Below are 18,338 nucleotides of genomic sequence, written 5' to 3'. Positions count from 1 at the left end.
GACAAGTTTGGATGTTCACACTTTTAGGGATTTGGAAAATTTGGGACTACAACACTTTGGGTCTTTGTTTAAAGCTCCAAGGGAAGCATCTATCGTTGAAATTATTAAGGTTGCCATTTTTTCCTCGCTTTGTAGATGATGAATTAAATGAAGAATTGAATAAGTCAATTATTATGGGTGAGTTGGAGTCTATTCTGAAGTGGTTCAAAAAGGACAAGAGCCCAAGACCGAATGGGTGGCCGATAGAATTCTTTCTTGCATTTTTTGATCTCATCAAGTAGGACATCCTAAAAATGGTTGAGGAATGATGATCAAAGGGAAGAATGTATGAAGATTTCAATGCCACCTTTATTGCATTAATCCAAAAATATGATAATCCAAAGAATTTTAATGATTTCTAGCCTATTTCCCTGTGTAATTGCATTTACAAGATCATTGCCAAAATTATTGCAAACCGTATCAAGCCTATCCTATCTCAGCATATCTCCAAAGAATAATTTTCTTTTCTGGAGAATCATCAAATTCATGAAGCCATAGGCATTGCACAGGAGGGCCTCCACTCCTTAAAAGTAAAAAAGTTGAAAGGCATGATCCTTAAGATAGACTTATCAAAGGCCTACGACAAGACCAGCTGGTTATATATTTGGATGTTACTAACACATTTAGGATTCCAAAATGCTTTCATTAACTGGATTATGTGTTGTATAACATTTGTTTCTTTCAACATTCTCATTAACAGACCGGCCACAAATTTATTTCATGATGAACATGGTTTGTGGAAAGGTTTCCCATTATCTCCACTCTTATTTTTGTTAGTTATGGAAGGCCTTAGCAGATTGATAGGTATTGAGAGGATTCAAGGGAGATTAAAAGGTGTAAAAATTATGGATAATATTATTTTGACTCATCTGTTATTTGTAGATGATGTTCTTATATTTCTGAATGGAGTTATCAGTGACTCTTCTTCCTTTAATAGCATCATTCATATATTTTGTAAATCCATGGGTATGCAGACAAATCAGGAGAAATATATGCTATCTGCAACAAGATGCTCTCATAATGAATTGGTATATGCTCATAATCATTTCCCTTTTCAACTTTTGGAGATCGAGGAAGGCTTAAAATATTTTGGATTCGGGCTTAAGCCTAACAATTATAAATCAACTAACTGGATGTGGCTCGTGGAAAAAAAAGAAATTCGAATAAATATATGGTATCATAGATGGTTTTCAAGAGCGGGACGATTGGTGCTTGTCAAATCAGTTTTGGAGGTTATCCCTGTTTATTGGATTTCTTTAGCTTGGATCCTGAAATGAATTCTTCATAAAATCCAACAAGTCTGCTCTTGATTCCTATGGAGAGGTAAGAAGGAAGGTTGACTCTTTTCATGGGTCAAATGGGATCACATTGCACTACCCAAAAAATGGGAGGGGGTGGGGGATGAAAAATATTTATTGTTTCTCTAAGCATTACCAACCAAAATGGGTTGGAATTTTATTACCTCAAACAGTCTATGGACAAAATTAGTGATTAGAAAATATATTAGCCCTCTATCAATTAAGGAATGGATTCATTTACCAGCATGGAGCAGTTCAAATGTTTCGATGATATGGAGGGTGGTCTTAAATTCTTTGGTTACATTAGAGTTAGATTGGCCTGGAGAGTAGGATCTAGAGTAAAGGTTTGTATTGGAGTAGATGCATGGTATGGAAGTGGAAATGCACATATTCTCCCTCTAGAATTGGTACAATTTCTGGCGGATGAAGGGAAAAGGACCCTTGATCAGATTGCAGATCGAGACAACTCAACGATATTTGGAAAAAAATGGTTATATATGCAAGCGCTTTGAATTCCGGATCAATGGCATCGGGTTTGGTTTCAATTTATGAATGATATTTAGGAAGTGCATGTTCGAATTCAGGACAGCGATGATGAGCTCATCTGGTCCTTGTCCCCCCATGGTAGATACGTCCCAAAATTGGGCTATCCATTTATATATGCAGATCATGAGCCTGAAAACTTCTCATGGTGGTGGCACCCATTATGGAAGCTCAAATCCCCTGCAAAATCAAAGCTTTTCATGTGGTGCCTTTTGAAAAATAAAATCCCAACAGGAGACAATTTGAGGCACAGAGCTTTCCAGGGTCTATCATGGTGTGTAATGTGCCAGAGTAGTGAAGAATTGGTAGATCACTTATTTCTTCAATGCTCTTTCTTTGCACAAGTTTGGAACCTGGTATATCAAACTTTGGCTATTAATATTAGATGGCAAGGAAATTCTCTCAACGAAGCATGGGAATCATGGTGGGATGTGGCTCAACCTATAAAACTCAAGAATCTCCCTCTTCTGATCTGTTGGGGAATATGGTTAGGTAGGAATCAAATAATTTTTCAGGAGATTCACAAGCCCTGGACCATTATTGATACTCAATCGGTGGCCATATATAATATGATCCCTGAGGATGACCAAAGGCAGAAGACTCAAAACATCCGCTCATAAACTATAGAAAAAGCAATCATGTGGGCATATTTGATGGTTCTGCACAGCAAGATGGTTGTGGTGGAGGTGTTGTTCTATTCCTTAGTGAGGATCATTCTTTCAAAATGAAAATGGGACTTGGTAGGGGTACAAACAATTATGCAAAGCTAAACAGTCTTAGGCTTTTGCTCCTTTTTTCTCTTGAGAAAGGTTGTTGGAAACTTCAAATATTTGGTGATTCCAAAATCATTATAAACTAGTTCAATCAACTATCAAATTGTCACATGCACACACTCAGAAATCTGTTGGAAGAGGTTTTAACATTAAAATCACAATTTGACTTAGTGATCTGTCGTCATATTTACAGGGAGAGAAATCAAGTTTCTAACGGTTTATCCAAAGAAGCAGCGCAACAAATATTTGGTACTTGGATGATCTCTTAACATAATGGAAGCAGCATCTACATAAGTCATAACAGCATAATATGGACACTTTTTGTATATTTTTTATTCCACGGATGATACTATGATGATGTTTTGGTTATATATTTTCTCTATATCTTAGTTTATGGACTGATATTGGTTCCATCATATTTATATTTTTCGGGTATGTTTACAATGGTGTGATCATCCACCCTTTTTTTATATATGCTCCTTTGAAGCATCTACAACATGTAATTTTCAATATTATATATAATGAAAGTTACGATTTTTCCTTAGGGAAAAAATGAAATAATTATAATAGCGTTGGGTTAACGTTTATTGATAAAGGATATTAAAGGAAAAAATAATAATACCAAGGCCATGGAACATGTATTCCAAGTTGATTGTTTGGTAAGCATTATAGTGGGCATCACTTACGGTTTTTTAATGGCTATGGAAATTGGCAAAGGTATTTGCAAAGGAAAAGAGGTAATAATTTCCATTTAATTATGTGAAATAAGGAAAATAGGAGAAAAGGAAGGTGAAGAGACACAAACATGCATGCAATGGAAATTAGAGACAAATGAAGGAAAATGAAGAAAGAGGAGACATCAATGATAAAAAACATCAAAGAAACACTACACATCTTTTGTCATTTTTGGCTTGGATATGTTTCAAAGAGAGACAGAGAAAGAGATCTCCAAGAGGAGAGAGCAAGAAAGCAAGCAAAGGAAATCAAAGGACTAGTAAAGGAAGGCAAAGGACAAGCAAAGGAAAGCAAGGGAGTGCAAGGAGAAAGTTGGATAAGCAGTTTCAGCATGAAGATTTTGCAGGTAACAGATTGCATGTGTGATTTCCTTATTGGGGTGTGAATGCATGGTACATGCATTTGATTATTTGGTTCATTTGTTTTCATTGGCATGGGTTTTTCCTAGATTGACAGTGGTTCCAGTCTTGCCTTGCCATTTCCTGGATAGCCATGGTGTGATGGGATTCATTCTTGTTTGAGATTTGGATTACCATAAGGTTTTGGATATGGTTGAGATGGTCTTAGGAAAATCCCAAGGGTTGGGGGTGGAGATGGTTTTCTCCAGGAAGCCCTCAACAAGTGGGTGGAGATAGGAAAATTCTTATCGGTATGGTTAAGGAATTCTGAGGCATCCAAGCTTGTTTTGGTTTTGTGATCTCGAGACAGGTTTAGGTTAGATCAAGGTAACTTGAGGGTGGAGGTAATTTAACCTCTAGATTCCCTATTTGGTTATGTCTTGTTTTATCCCATGAAATCCCACATTCATGCTTGGAATATGGCACAAGGGTGATTGGCTGAAAGAGAGAATTTGGTTCATCCCAAATCTACAGTCGAGTGATACGTGGAAGTCCCTGACTTGGTTGGCTTTTGCATATGATAATATAAGTTATTTTCTCTATTGTGATTTATGAGCACATGTATTGGTTAGTATGTGACCTTATGGTTGATTTTTCATGGTTTCTATTATGGTTATATGCATGGTTCTATGATGTGCTCTAGCTATGGATCTTGTTCATGATTTGATAATTTATTGAATGGTTGAAGAATGCATGGGCTAACAAGATTTTTTGCAGCTATCTTGAGAGGGCATAGATCCTTCTTGGTGATTCTTAGATGAATTTTATAAGTTTATGATCATATATGTTTTCATGACCTATAGCTTCTATGTTCATTGTATGTTTGACGAACTGAGTATCATGTATTAGGTATGTCTAGGTCAAGATCTTTCTCAAGTTATGAATGGTTTGCATTGTTATCATTGTAGTTATGTTTTGGGAAAGTTATAGGCAGTTATGGGCAGTGGTCTGGAGGCTAGCCTTAAAAATTGGCGTAGATATCGCCATCGCATACACAAAACAGGGGAATTTAGGTCCTAACCGCAAATAGACAAGCTTATGGGTTTGGTTGAAGCCTCATAACTGCATGCATAGTGTGTCATGGGTGTGGTTGGGGTGTCAAGCTTGTACAAATGAGTTCTAGCTCAGGGATTGATCACCAGGAGTGGTTGGCATGTTGCTAAGTGTACTAGTGTCCCTGAGGGGTTGTAGTATGTGTTCCAGTTTATAGGCCTCACTTCCATAACTGTAGTTTGGAAGTTGGGTCATGTCATAGTAGCACGCCATTCATGTTTACCCTAGAGAGCTTGTAAAAGCGAGTAAATATAGGAGGGATTGTTACAATAATGTTAATATATATAAATATAAAAACAAAAACAAAAACAAACAAACAATAAATAAATAAAGATAATAATATAAAGAAAAGATAATGATAGTAAATAAATAAAATAATAAATTGAAGTTCGGAATATATATATATATAAACTATAAAAATAGTAAGAATGAGTAAAGTTAACAAAAAATAAAAATGAATAATATAAGCAAGATTTAATTAAGAAAAAACTTGAGTTAAGTAAAACTTAAGACAAAAAAATAAAAGTTGTCATGATGACACATGGATTGTGTGTATGTAGATACATTCTCAATCCTTTTCTATTTAATGGTCAAAAAGGGAGATGAAAAGCATTTTGATGCAACCCTAAGGCTGCACAATCAATATACCTTACAGGGGCTTAATTTTCCCTTAATGGCCCTTTAAAGCTTCTGCCCACATATATGCAAATCGGAAGCATTCTACAAGGATTTAGCCTTAAAAATCCCAAATCACCCCACTTTACACCCTTTCTCTACAAAATATAGGCCCTTTACTCTATCAGCAGTGGAAAGCCTTCGAAAAAGCTTAAACTATGCCCTTTTCCCTTTCGGGGCCACATACCCTTTAAAATGCCGAAACAAAGCTTTTCCGCCCCTTTTACACAGCTATATGTGTTAACGCCGCAGATCTAGATATAACCGATTGGACGACGCAGATTAGATTGCAATATCGGCGATCGCATCCTCAATGGTCCCATATATTGCGTTATTCCTTAACAAGGGTCCGATGCGATAAAGCTTAATCGCTATCGGCGACTACAATAGACGCTTAACACTTATGCTCTACTCCGATGTGCCGATGCGACATAATCGACAATCATGAATCGCTAAGGCCAATTAATCCTTTAACACCAGATCTTCATTAAAACATATGAAAAACCACAGGTCGGCATCCAGAGCATCCGAATATAGATAAAAACAAGCGTTCAAGGCCTCCATGAGTCGATTATATAATCATGCATGCAACAATGATTTTTCCACAATAAACAATAATAGAGTCCCGCTTTAGGCCAAATTATACAAACAAAGACCTCTGCCTTAAAAGAAATGCAATCAATTACTCGGTTCCACACTCTAAATCAATTCTCTGTATGCAAACATAAATACAACACTATATTTGGGGTTCTCTGCCCTCTCTGGCCTGATTTCTCTAGTTAATGGCCTTTCCCTCCTATGCCACCCATAGGCTACAATACTCTCGGTCCTCTCCCTCTTTGTCTCTCCTCTCCCTTTCAGAAAAGAAAGGAAACACATATATGCTAAGTTAAACATCTCCTCCACAACTGAAGCAATAAATTATACATTTAGAAATCAAATCCTATCCTAATCTAAATAAACTAGATTACTTGGCTGGATCTCCACGCAAGGAGGATCATTTGCCATTTTATTCCCAATTATGTTCAAAATTAGGCAACAAATTAACCACTTACATAATTGAAATTAATACAATTTAATCAACCAATTCTTCCTCCAACCTTTCATTAGCCACAACATGTGACCACTCCATCACATTGTTGGCTAGGTCTAGATGCTCCTGCATTAGACTCCCAAGGTTTAAATTAATCATGACCTCCTGATCATGCACTTCTGATCTGTGTCCTCCTGGATCCCATACTTGGTTTGGAAATCTGTCCCTGGTTACTGTTGTTGTTTTTTGTTCTTCAAGTCTCCCTCCTTTGTACTGTAATGCCCCATTTTCTATGCTCACATTGTCTATTGTTTTCCTTTTCACATATTTTACTACTGTTTTGCTCATCTTAATTTTCAGTTTTCCATTCCCTTTACTTGTACCATTCCTTCCAGCCAATCTTCCTTTCTTCTTTTGTCATGTATTTGTTTTATTAGAATGTTGTTGTGTGAGTTTCCACAACTCATCCAATTCTTTGTCCACTTCTCTTCTCATGTGTTGAATACTATCCCTTGTAACTGATTGTGTTCTTGAATAAGAACAGCATAATCCCTGTGCCAATAATTTTCCATATACATTTCTGAAATATACAAATTCCTTCTCCATTGATCTTCTGCAATGACTTCACTGCTTCTTAATTCAAATTCCAATATGCCTGCAATTCTACAAATTTCTTGAAAATGCAGAATTCTTCCTGCTTGTTTAGCTACTTGGAATATTTCTTCTTCCAGTAAATTCGTTTCTTCACTCTTAAGGATTATGGCATTATATTTATCTGCATCTGAAATGTCATCTTCAGCCTCTTCTTCATCAATACATCCCTGTAGTATAATAGTAATTTTGTTACTATCATCTCTTGAATTCATTTCTAGTTCAACACTCCCATACTGTAGATTCAAAACCATTTCATTTTTCTGAGACATTCTAATCTCACCCTTCATTAATTCAATTTGATCTCCAAAATTAACTCCTTGGTTCAGATTTACTTCACATTGCCTTGTTCCTGCATATAAATCTTCATCAGAATTAATCAATTCATTAAACACAAATATTTTACCTTGTTTCCTCATCATGCCAACTCTTCTAACAACTTCTTTCTCATATTTGTCATTCATGACAACTCCTTCATTCTTATTTAGTTTTGCTTGTATAGTTTGATCATTTATCTTTTGGTTTCCTTGCCTCTTTAACTCATGCCACCAATCTGCCATTTCATTTGGACTTTATTCCAAAAGTTCTGCACAATCTTCATTGTCTGTATCATCTATATTTAATCCTTCTTTACTCTGGCTTTCTTCAAGGTCAATGATCCCCAATGACTATTTAATATCTACAAAGTCTTCTATATAAACTTTCAGTAGCTGTCCTCTTTTGGCTTCAGTTTTAAACAGTTGTCTAATATCTACATAAGTTACTGCAACTATGTTTAACAGCGGCTCTTCCCTCTGCACCACATAATTATGTGAGTTTCCTTCACTTATGACAACACTAAACAATTGCCTTACCTCAGTGTATCCTTTGATTTCAATAATTCTTTTGCCATCCTCCTTTTGACTTATCCTTTGGATGTCATCTGACTGGACATCTTCCTTCACTTGGCTATAACTTTCCTCCTTATTCTGCATATGACCGTGAGTAGTCATCCCTCCACTCGTTAATATAACAGTTTCCGATAACTGCTTGTCTTTCCTCAAGTCTATATGACTTGCAAACACACAACAACTTTCAGTTTTCAAAATACAATACCTTTCATTTTCTTTTGATGCTTCAAGCACCAATCCTCCATCATAAATCTTTTGGATTTCAGCAGATCCTTCTTGCTGTGACTCCATTTCTCTGAGTCTTTCCTTGTTTAACAAATCAATATGAATTTTCTCAAGTTCCCTGAACTCGTTTATCAGCTTTCCATTCCACCTCTGTTGCAATAGCTTCCACTTAACTCTTTTCTTCATTCTCCATATGTATCTTCGGTCTTCTCTTGTCTTTCTTTGTACTGCCAGACTAATCTCTGGTTCTTCATTCTGCTGCCAGTTGCTATACTTCTGCAATCTAATGCCTTCCTCAAATCCATTCTCATGTTGTTGATCATCCTTTTCAAATTGCTGGTTCCTTCCATCTTCATCTTGCTGGATTAATATTTTTGTCTCCTTCATGTCTCTAAGGACATAACTTCCTTGTTGTTCCTGATCTTTCATCTCACCTTCAAATAACCTCTACTCAATTTCTCTGATTTCAGCATCATATTTATTAATGTTGTCTTCCACACCTGCAGTCACATCATTAACTGAAGAGTCTAAACATTTAATTAACTCTATAAATGTTAGAGACAGTTCATCCTTATCATGCATAGTAACCATATCCTTTCCTTCATTAGGTTCTGAAAGCTTCATTTCTTCTTCAGTTTCTTTGAGCAGTCTTTCCAAGAATTCTATTTCCTTGTGAAATCTCTCCAACAGTTCATTGCAATTTCCATTCTCAGCTTCATCCTTTTCCTGGAAATCCACTTGAGTTATCCTGTTTTCTGCACTATCATATTGCAGAGCTCTTTCATCAATTTCATTAAACAAATTCATTTGTTTACCTTCTCGTAGTACCACTATGGCATTTTCATTAGACTTCTGGTCTATATCAACTTCAACCGACTGTCTTTCACCAAACAGAATTTCATCTATGAACTCCTTCTACTGCAATAGATCAGCACCTTCTTCCTTTAAAAGGCATTCTCCATCATACTTCACTTCAAGAGCTTCATTCCTGCTTGTGACAGTTTCATCAGAATTTATGTTATAGCTCCAAATCTCACTCTTGAGGTTTGTGATGCTGCACTCATGGCCTAGGGCAACCCCTCCTTCCAGACCTGGTCCAAAATTTAAAAAATAGTGTTTTATTCCCTATACGCGACATTGCCCTGAGCTAAACGCGTGTATACGTGGGTCTGTGTATACCCAACCCGCGTATATGTCTTAAAACACTTAAAAAAAATAAATCTCCTTAATTTCGGGCAGAGATCGCAGGTTTTACCTACTGATTACCTGTTAGTGCCCATGGCCCAATTGTTCCCAATGAATTCCCAACTAAAAAACACTTTGGGAGAAGTATAAAAAGGCTTCAATGGGAAGGCCTAAAGGAGGAGAGAAGAGAGAGAAAGGTTATTATGCTGAGATTTCCCTGACCAGGTCTGAAGATCCTTGTGCCTCCTGCACTTCCCCCATTTACAGGAAACCCTTGTTTCCTTGTGTGATGATGTCTATCTACTACTTGTGATATCATGGAGTAAGTCATGGAAGGAGTTTGTTAAAGGCTTGAGACTGGACGAATCCGGAGGACGATTCCGCTTGGAGCCTGCGAAAGGATGAATCAGGTGAAATTATCCCTTTCTATACTTTATTTGTCTATAATAAAAGAAGCACTTGTCTTTGTTCCTGATATAAATCTTCTTCATGTTTATGATATCCATGTTATGATTCATATATGAATGGTTGTTTAATTGCATAACTAACTACCTTTCTATATATTATGAAGATGATTTCTTTATGATGTTTAGTCCATATACTACTATACTTTCTTGAATTGATTGTTTTGCAGGTTTAAGGAGAAAAAGGAACTCAAAGAGGGTTTGGACCCTGGAAGGATCTTCTAAAACGAAGGACCCCTATGTACGCCCCTTATCGTATAGTTTGCTTATATTAGCATTATGGCTGTATGGAATGTGTGTTTCTCTGTATAAACAACCTCTGATCTGCTAAGGTATCAACCCAAGACCCTAGGGGAATTTATCCCTTAACAATTTCCATCATCCTCTGCATATCCTGTAGATATACACAAACTATGAGAATAAAAATCACAAGGCTTCATTGCCTCATCTACTTCCATTGTCATCATATCTTCGAATTGTTCTAAATTATGCCAATAGTCCATCATATCTTCAACTGATCTCCCATTATCCTCTTCACCCAACATTTCACCTTGTTCTGGTCTACAAATGGAAACTTCCATTCCTGCTTCTGCTTCTCTGAGTTCCTCTGGTTCCTCTTGAGCACTCAGCGTCTACTCAATCTTCCTCAACTCTTTTGCTATCTCTAATTTCACTTGTTGATTTCTCTTCTCTTATAGCCTCTGTCACTTTACTCTCTTCCTCATGGTCCAACCATGCTTATGGTCCTCATCACTTCTCTGCAGCATCTCCATCAATATTCCAATCTGGAAATCTATCTCATCTCTCTCTGTCAAACTCTTCTTGACTCATCTTTATGCCATTTGTGGCATCTTTCCTTCTGTTGTGGCTTCTTTCTAAACCTCTACTATGACTATCTGTAGTCATCTTCTTCTCCTCTCTTTCCATGAGCTCCTCACTGCAAAAAGCCTTTGCAACAACAAGTCCTCCTTACTGCTATCTTACCTCACTAAGCTCTCCTCACTCAGTCTTTTGGTAAGCACGGTCCTCTATCTGGAACCTTCTCTTGAGCAACACCTTTTCTCCTTCTAGGCTTCTGCAATCTCTCACTCTCTCTTGAGAACACTTCAGTTGTCCTCTTTGTCCAATCTCTTGTTGGATTCTTCAAGTTCACTGCCACTTCAGAGTGCTTTCCTTGCTCTACTTTTAAGAACACATCTGGTTCTTCTCTCACAGCTTCTCTTGCTCTATATTGTTGCAGTCTTCACACTTTCTTTGTTGTCACCTAGGTCTTGAATGGATTTCCTCTGTCTCTTGCTTCTGCACGTTCTACTACAATCTCTAAGAACTTCCCAAAAGTTCTTCTACAGTTTCACTGTTGTAATCTGGTACCAAACTTCATTCATTCAACATGTTGTTGTTTCCATACCTCTGTAGTCTTAAATCTTCATAAGCAAAACATCTCTTCGCAGGAAATTTCTTCCTTTTCCTACTCTGATACCAAAAATGATGCAACCCTAAGGTTGCACAATCAATATACCTTATCAAGGCTTACACAATCAATATACCTTATCAAGGCTTAATTCCCCTTAATGGCCCTTTAAAGCTTTTGCCCACATATATTCATATTGGAAGCGTTCTACAGGCATTTAGCCTTAAAAATCCCAAATCACCCCGCTTTACACCCTTTCTCTACAAAATATAGGCCCTTTACTCTATCGGGAGTGGAAAGCCTTCGAAAAAGCTTAAACTATGCCTTTTTCCCTTTCGAAACCACATACCCTTTAAAATGTTGAAACAAAGCTTTTCTGCCCCTTTTACACAAATATATGTGTTAACGCCACAGATCTAGATCTGACTGATCGACAGCGCAGATTAGATCGCAATATCGGCGATCGCAGCCTCAATGTTCCCATATATCGCGCTATTCCTTAGCGGGGGTCTGATGTGATAAAGCTTAATCGCTATCGGCAACTACAATAGGTGCTCAACGCTTATGCTCTGCTCCAATGTGTCGATGCGACATAATCGGCAATCGCGAATCACTAAGGCCCGGGTCTAGACCTTATAGCGATGCGATAATATGCCGAACCCGACATGAGTCAAAACCCTTGAACATAATATTTCAAATCCGCAAACTGGAATCCATTAGTCTTTTAGCACGATTTTCCTTTGTAAAAGGCTTTCGGTGATACAAAAGGTAATATACATAGGGGTGATGTTATAGGGGTTCTACGGACCCGATATCATTCAAAACTCCTGCATATGAATTTTGAAGTATGGATTCTCTGTTACACGAAGTTTGAGCCCAATGCTTAGTGTGTTTGGGTTTTTCCGCCTACGCAACCAAAACGATGGATTTTGCGCACCAAATGATCCTTTAACCCCAGATCTTCGTTAAAACATATGAAAAACCACAGGCCGGCATCTAGAGCATCTGAAATATATAAAAACAAGCATTCAAGGAATCCACGGGTCGATTATATAATTATGCATGCAACAATGATTTTTCCACAATAAACAATAACAGAATCCCGCTTTAGGCCAGATTATACAAACAAAGACCTTTGCCTTAAAAGAAATGCAATCAATTACTCGGTTCCACACTCTAAATCAATTCTTTGTATGTAAACATAAATACAAAACTATATTTGGGGTTCTCTGCCCTCTCTGGCCTGATTTCTCTAGTTAATGGCCTTTCCCTCCTATGTTGCCTGTAGGCTACAATACTCTCGTTCTTCTCCCTCTCTGTCTCTCCTCTCCCTCTTAGAAAAGAAAGGAAACACATATATGCTAAGTTAACCATCTCCTCCACAATTGAAGGAATAAATTATACCTTTAGAAATCAAATCCTTTCCTAATCTAAACAAACTAGACTACTTGACTTGATCTCCACGCAGGGAGGATCATTTGCCATTTTATTCCCAATTCTATTCAGAATTAGGCAACAAATTAACCACATACATAATTGAAATTAATACAATTTAATTAACTAATTCTTCCTCCAACCTTTCATTAGCCACAACATGTGACCACTCCATCACATTGCTGGCTAGGTCTAGATGCTCCTGCATCACATTCATTCTTTCAAGGGGAGAATTGTAAGAGACAAAAGAGCTAGTGGTAGTAGTAGTTAATTGAGGGCTCAAGGGCCGCTAGCTATAGAAATATTATGTGCAGTTGAGCCTACAGTTGGGTGGAAAGTCGTCCCCAAAAATTTGTTGTGGTCAGCTGGATTCAGTAGTTCCACGGCACCATAATCGACAGTAGGACATATCTTCTCTCTACAGGTAAGTATTTGCTACCCATAGTTTTCGAAGATTCTATGCAAAAATTAGTTGAATATTTTCTGTCGATTATTAATAGCACCATTTGATGTAATTAGTTTGTATATTTTAATTTTGGGTTATTATATATGGTATCCGAGCGAATTTTAACTTTGTGTAAACTATATATAAAGATTGAGAAAAATACTTAATTAAGTTTATCAATAATTTTTCTTGTGATAATTAAAATCACTCTAGAAAATAAGTATGCCACTGTATATAATTAAATGAAATTTACAATGGTGGAATCTCCCACCAACTAAACTACCAAGTAATGGGACTCGTTTATATTTCCATTCCACGAGTTGAAATATCATGTTCTACATTGATACTTTTTGTACTCACAATATCTTCCCATCCTTCCATCATTTCTACGTCTTCCCATTCGAGCTATCCTGAGATTGCATCCATCGAGTAGGTCCTTGAAACTAGTTAGCCTAGATAGAAATCATTGTGTGAAAATTCAGGGTCACCAACCTCAAGCGCATGGAAGCTTATTTGCTTGTTGACCTTGTAGTGATGATACCCCAATCCCCCTCACCATTTTTCGTGTTGTTGGGATCGGATTTCGATGAATAAAATTAGGCTTTGGGATCGAATCTTAGAGGATAAAATCTTTAGTATAATTTCATAATGGTTTAATTTAATAAGCTCTAAAATTTTGCATCGAGAAGGCTTCCATGTAATTCAAATTTTCGATCTTTGTGATTCAGCCTTTAGTTTGGAAATTTTTCCATAAAATCGATGCCTCGCCATGAATAACAGAGCCCGGGTTAATAAGGACCTTAGGCTAGGCAGGTTCTATGGCCATTGATTTGTCTCGTTAAAATTGAGTTTGAAACTTTAAAAAAACCAAATTGTACCTCGATATGCAAAATCAAAGATTGCATCGATGCCTAAACTTGCTTCAAATTGGCTAGCCAAACCCAATTTTTTTCTTTTTGGACGCTAGTCATAATACGGAACGAGCTCAACGAGCTCAAGTTCAGTCGTGGCCATGGAAATATACATTACAAATCATCTTATTAATAAATAAAATAAAATAAAAAATAAAAACAATAGTATTTTTTTGAAGCACGGTATTACAACTTTTTTGGAAACTTGTTTTTAAATTAAAAGGCACTTTCCACTTATATAGACATCTTGCCAGCATGTTGTTGATAAGACTTATATTTATTAAGTTAAAAAATAAAAGCAAAATTAAACTTTAATTATATAATTGCATGGATAGTTGAAGTTGCATGTAAATGATTTATGTTTTAGTTGACCTATTTAAATTCTTTGTGGTGTGTAGATATTAATACATAAATATGTATAAATAACATTTAGTAGATTAGTCGTTTTCTTGGAATGAAATCAAGACAGTAATAAGTATAAAGTACATTTTTAGTGTTGACTTAGTAATATGTTTTTTCATTTAATCTCAGTAAATTTTAAATTTGTTTTTTATATGAATTAAATTACAGTAAATGTATTCTTTATGAATTAAATTATAATGGAACGAGGGTTTGTTGATATGTAAGTTTATATAAATAATATATTTTATTAAATATTTAATAAGTGATTAATAAAAATGAATTTTTTTTGGGAGATGTAAATGTAATAGATAATATTTTAATATATTGATATAAATTGTTATTAAGTTTTAATTAATAATCAGTGTATAATAAATAAGTAAGATTTGGATATAGTATTTACATGATTTGAAATTAAATGGTATTTATTATTTAATTGTAAAATAATTGGTTATTGTGCTATTATATTATTATTAATATATATAGATTAGATTAGTCTACGATAGGTTAAGAATTAGATTTTATATTTAGTTTGTTAATTTAATTTTTCTAGCAATACATATATGGTATTGTAACTTTAATTTTTTTTAAGGTATGGTTAGGTTGGTACCATATTGATGTGAATAATTAAGAAAAATATAAGATGAATTTATAGTGATTATTGGAAATGTGAATAGCTATTTGGGTCAACCTTACTTGAGGACATCACCTTTGGAAGTGAGGAAGAATGGTATTAGAACAAATTGATCAACTTGAACAAATAGTGCCACCTTAACCTAGATCTCTTCTACATGCACTAATATTCATTTTTCCTTCTTTCTTTTTATCCAAGGGTGTATGTATGGTTAATTGTTGTGACCTTTGCAACAAGACTTATTAATTGGACACAGAAATTCAAAACTCAACATATGGTATGAAGTGAGGGAATGAAGCAAAGTAACTTATAATTAGTTTAAGTGGGATTATGGCACCTTGTGGCACATTCCTTATAGCATGTTGGAACTTATAATCAAATTAAGGACTTAACTCAATTGTGTTGACCTACATTAATGAGTACATGATAAACATCAAAATGTGTTAGATGGTATAGAGTTAGGGGCTTGACCATGGATATGAAGAAGAGGCTATTCGATATGAAGTAGTATAAAATCATATGATATGCTAAACAAGTCGAGATAACATGAAGAAATGATGAAGACACTAGCTATTCATGCAAGATATGGAGAAATTATAACTTCATCAATTTGAGAGAATAATAATATAGTTCTTTGAAAGTACATGTCAAAGGAAGTCAAAATTGGAAGCAATATACTTTAAGATAGTATGCAACTAACATGGAATGACAATAAACCTATTATTAGAATGAGAAGATGGAAAAATAAGCATAAAAGACAAGGGTTTAAGAAAGGAAGGAGAATTTTCTAAGCTGATTCTCAATGTTAGCAGCGATATTTGATAAAGTTATCTAAGGAGGAACTCATAGATTTCTAATGATGATAATGAATGATAGTCTTGCAACCATAACCAACTTGGAAAGAGGAGATGAATAGAAATAGTTATAGGACACTTGAAGTAAATAAGGACAATGCATATTAGGAAGTAAATGTTATCAATCAACCAATTAAGATGGGATAACAATGAAGGTCATTTTCAGGAATTATAGGAAACATTAGATTATAGTGGTAATAAACCCATGAATGTTTGTATGAGGGGAAAAAAGAAGATAAAAATTATAAATTGGGAAGATTTGCAAGTAGGAAAAGGGAAAATGCTTTAGCATAAGCATAATATTTCATAATAAGTCCAACATTAGTGATAGTAAAGTAGAGTGCTAATATAAATAACAACAACATGAAATTCTAGGGTTGGAATAGTTAATTAAAGATCATACAATTCTATACCATTAAGGTGTGAAGGGAACTATAAAAATATAATAATTTATGGGGCTAATTTATGTGATAGTACTAAGGGGTCTTTCTCAAGCGACAAGTTCTCTTAAAGATATTAATGAATGGATTGAGCAACATGATTAGTAAGAGCCAAGTGTTGACCTCTATAATTTTAATATGTCAATATAAGGAGTTGTGAAAACTCATAATTGGTTAGGAATGATAAGTGATAAACTAGGAAAATGTTCAAAGGTTTAAATTGTCAATGATAACAATTGAAGTATAAGAAGGAATGTTGCTAGAAATTTTATGAGGAGATATTGATAATGATTGTGTACGTATTGACAAAGAAGGGAGAAACAACTAATACAGGTTGTACTTCATTGATTTTCACTCGTTATTCATGAGTGGTTTGAAGATATACTAAAATTTCACATGGAACAACTTATCAAGTTTTGTTCCCTTAGCATTAAAGGAATTTGTTACCACATAACACCACACATTTTGATGGGGTTTCGCTCAGGGAGAAAACCCTCGGCCATATTATTATTAAGATTTGGATATAGTATTTACATGATTTGAAATTAAATGGTATTTATTATTTAACTGTAAGATAAGTGGTTATTGTGCTATTATATTATTATTAATATATATAGATTAGATTAGTCTACGATAGATTAAGAGATTAGATTTTATATTTAGTTTGTTAATTTAATTTTCTAGCAATATATATGGTATTGTAACTTTTTTTTTTAAGGTATGGTTAGGTTGGTATCATATTGATATGAATAATTAAGAAAAATATAAGATGAATTCATGGTGATTATTGGAAATTTGAATAGTTATTTGGGTCAATGTCGCTTGAGGACATCACTTTTGAAAGTGAGGAAGAATGGTATTAGAACAAATTGACCAACTTGAACAAATAGTGCCACCTGTTAGCACCTAAATCTGCCTCAGGCTGAAGGAAGGCAAAAATTAGGGTAACCACAAATCACGCTCAGTCTGGTAGCTAGCCCTACCAGAGCAGGATAGGGCTCTCTCCGAGTCACGCTCAGTGAATAGATAATCGAAAATGGTCTTAGATGACTTACAATGCAATATTTACCTTAGGCTAGTAAGTGAATAGGGATTCTGGAAACAATTTTATGAATGACCGAGCTTCTAGGATGTTATGGTGCTTTCTTGACGAAGGAGTCTTCGGATCAAATTGGGGTTTTCGTAAATATGAGGAGGATCCAGGTCTGGATTGGCTCTGGTATATCGTCTCGAAGCCAGCGTGCTATTGAGAAAAATCACAGGACACAACCAACTTACTCAGCCTTTCCAATCCTAATCTCATCATCCGAAAGCTTAGAATTATTAAGAAACAAGGGGATTTGATTTCAACTTAGTTCCCCAGTGGAGTCGCCACTATGTTAGCACTTAATCTGCCTCAGGCTGAAGGAAGGCAAAAATTAGGGTAACCACAAACCACACTCAGTCTGGTAGCTAGCCCTACCAGAACAAGAGAGGGCTCTCCTCGAGTCACGCTCAGTGAATAGATAATCGAAAACGGTCTGAGATGACTTACAATGCAATATTTACCTTAGGTTAGTAAGTGAATAGGGATTCTGGAAACAATTTTATGAATGACCGAGCTTCTGGGATGTTATGGGATCGGCGCTCAGCAAAGAACAGAGAATTTAATACAAAGGCACAGGTTATTCCGTGAGGCAAGGTAGGCAGAAAATGTAACAATTTAGTTTGAGGTACCGTGGCATGAATAGATTGTTGAAGAAAGTGAAAAGGGCATAGTGACATGAATCCTTTTCAACAGAAGAATAACACTGAACATGAAAATTTTCCTACAGGCAGAGCAATAAAATTGAATTCTACCTAATCTCA

The sequence above is a fragment of the Pinus tabuliformis genome, chromosome 3_2, assembly GCF_031772625.1.
Source record: "Pinus tabuliformis cultivar Carrire ecotype Pingquan chromosome 3_2, CPIR1, whole genome shotgun sequence".
In the NCBI taxonomy this organism is placed as follows: Eukaryota; Viridiplantae; Streptophyta; class Pinopsida; order Pinales; family Pinaceae; genus Pinus; species Pinus tabuliformis.
The sequence above is the reverse complement of the archived record's forward strand: the minus strand, read 5'-3'. Positions refer to the sequence as shown.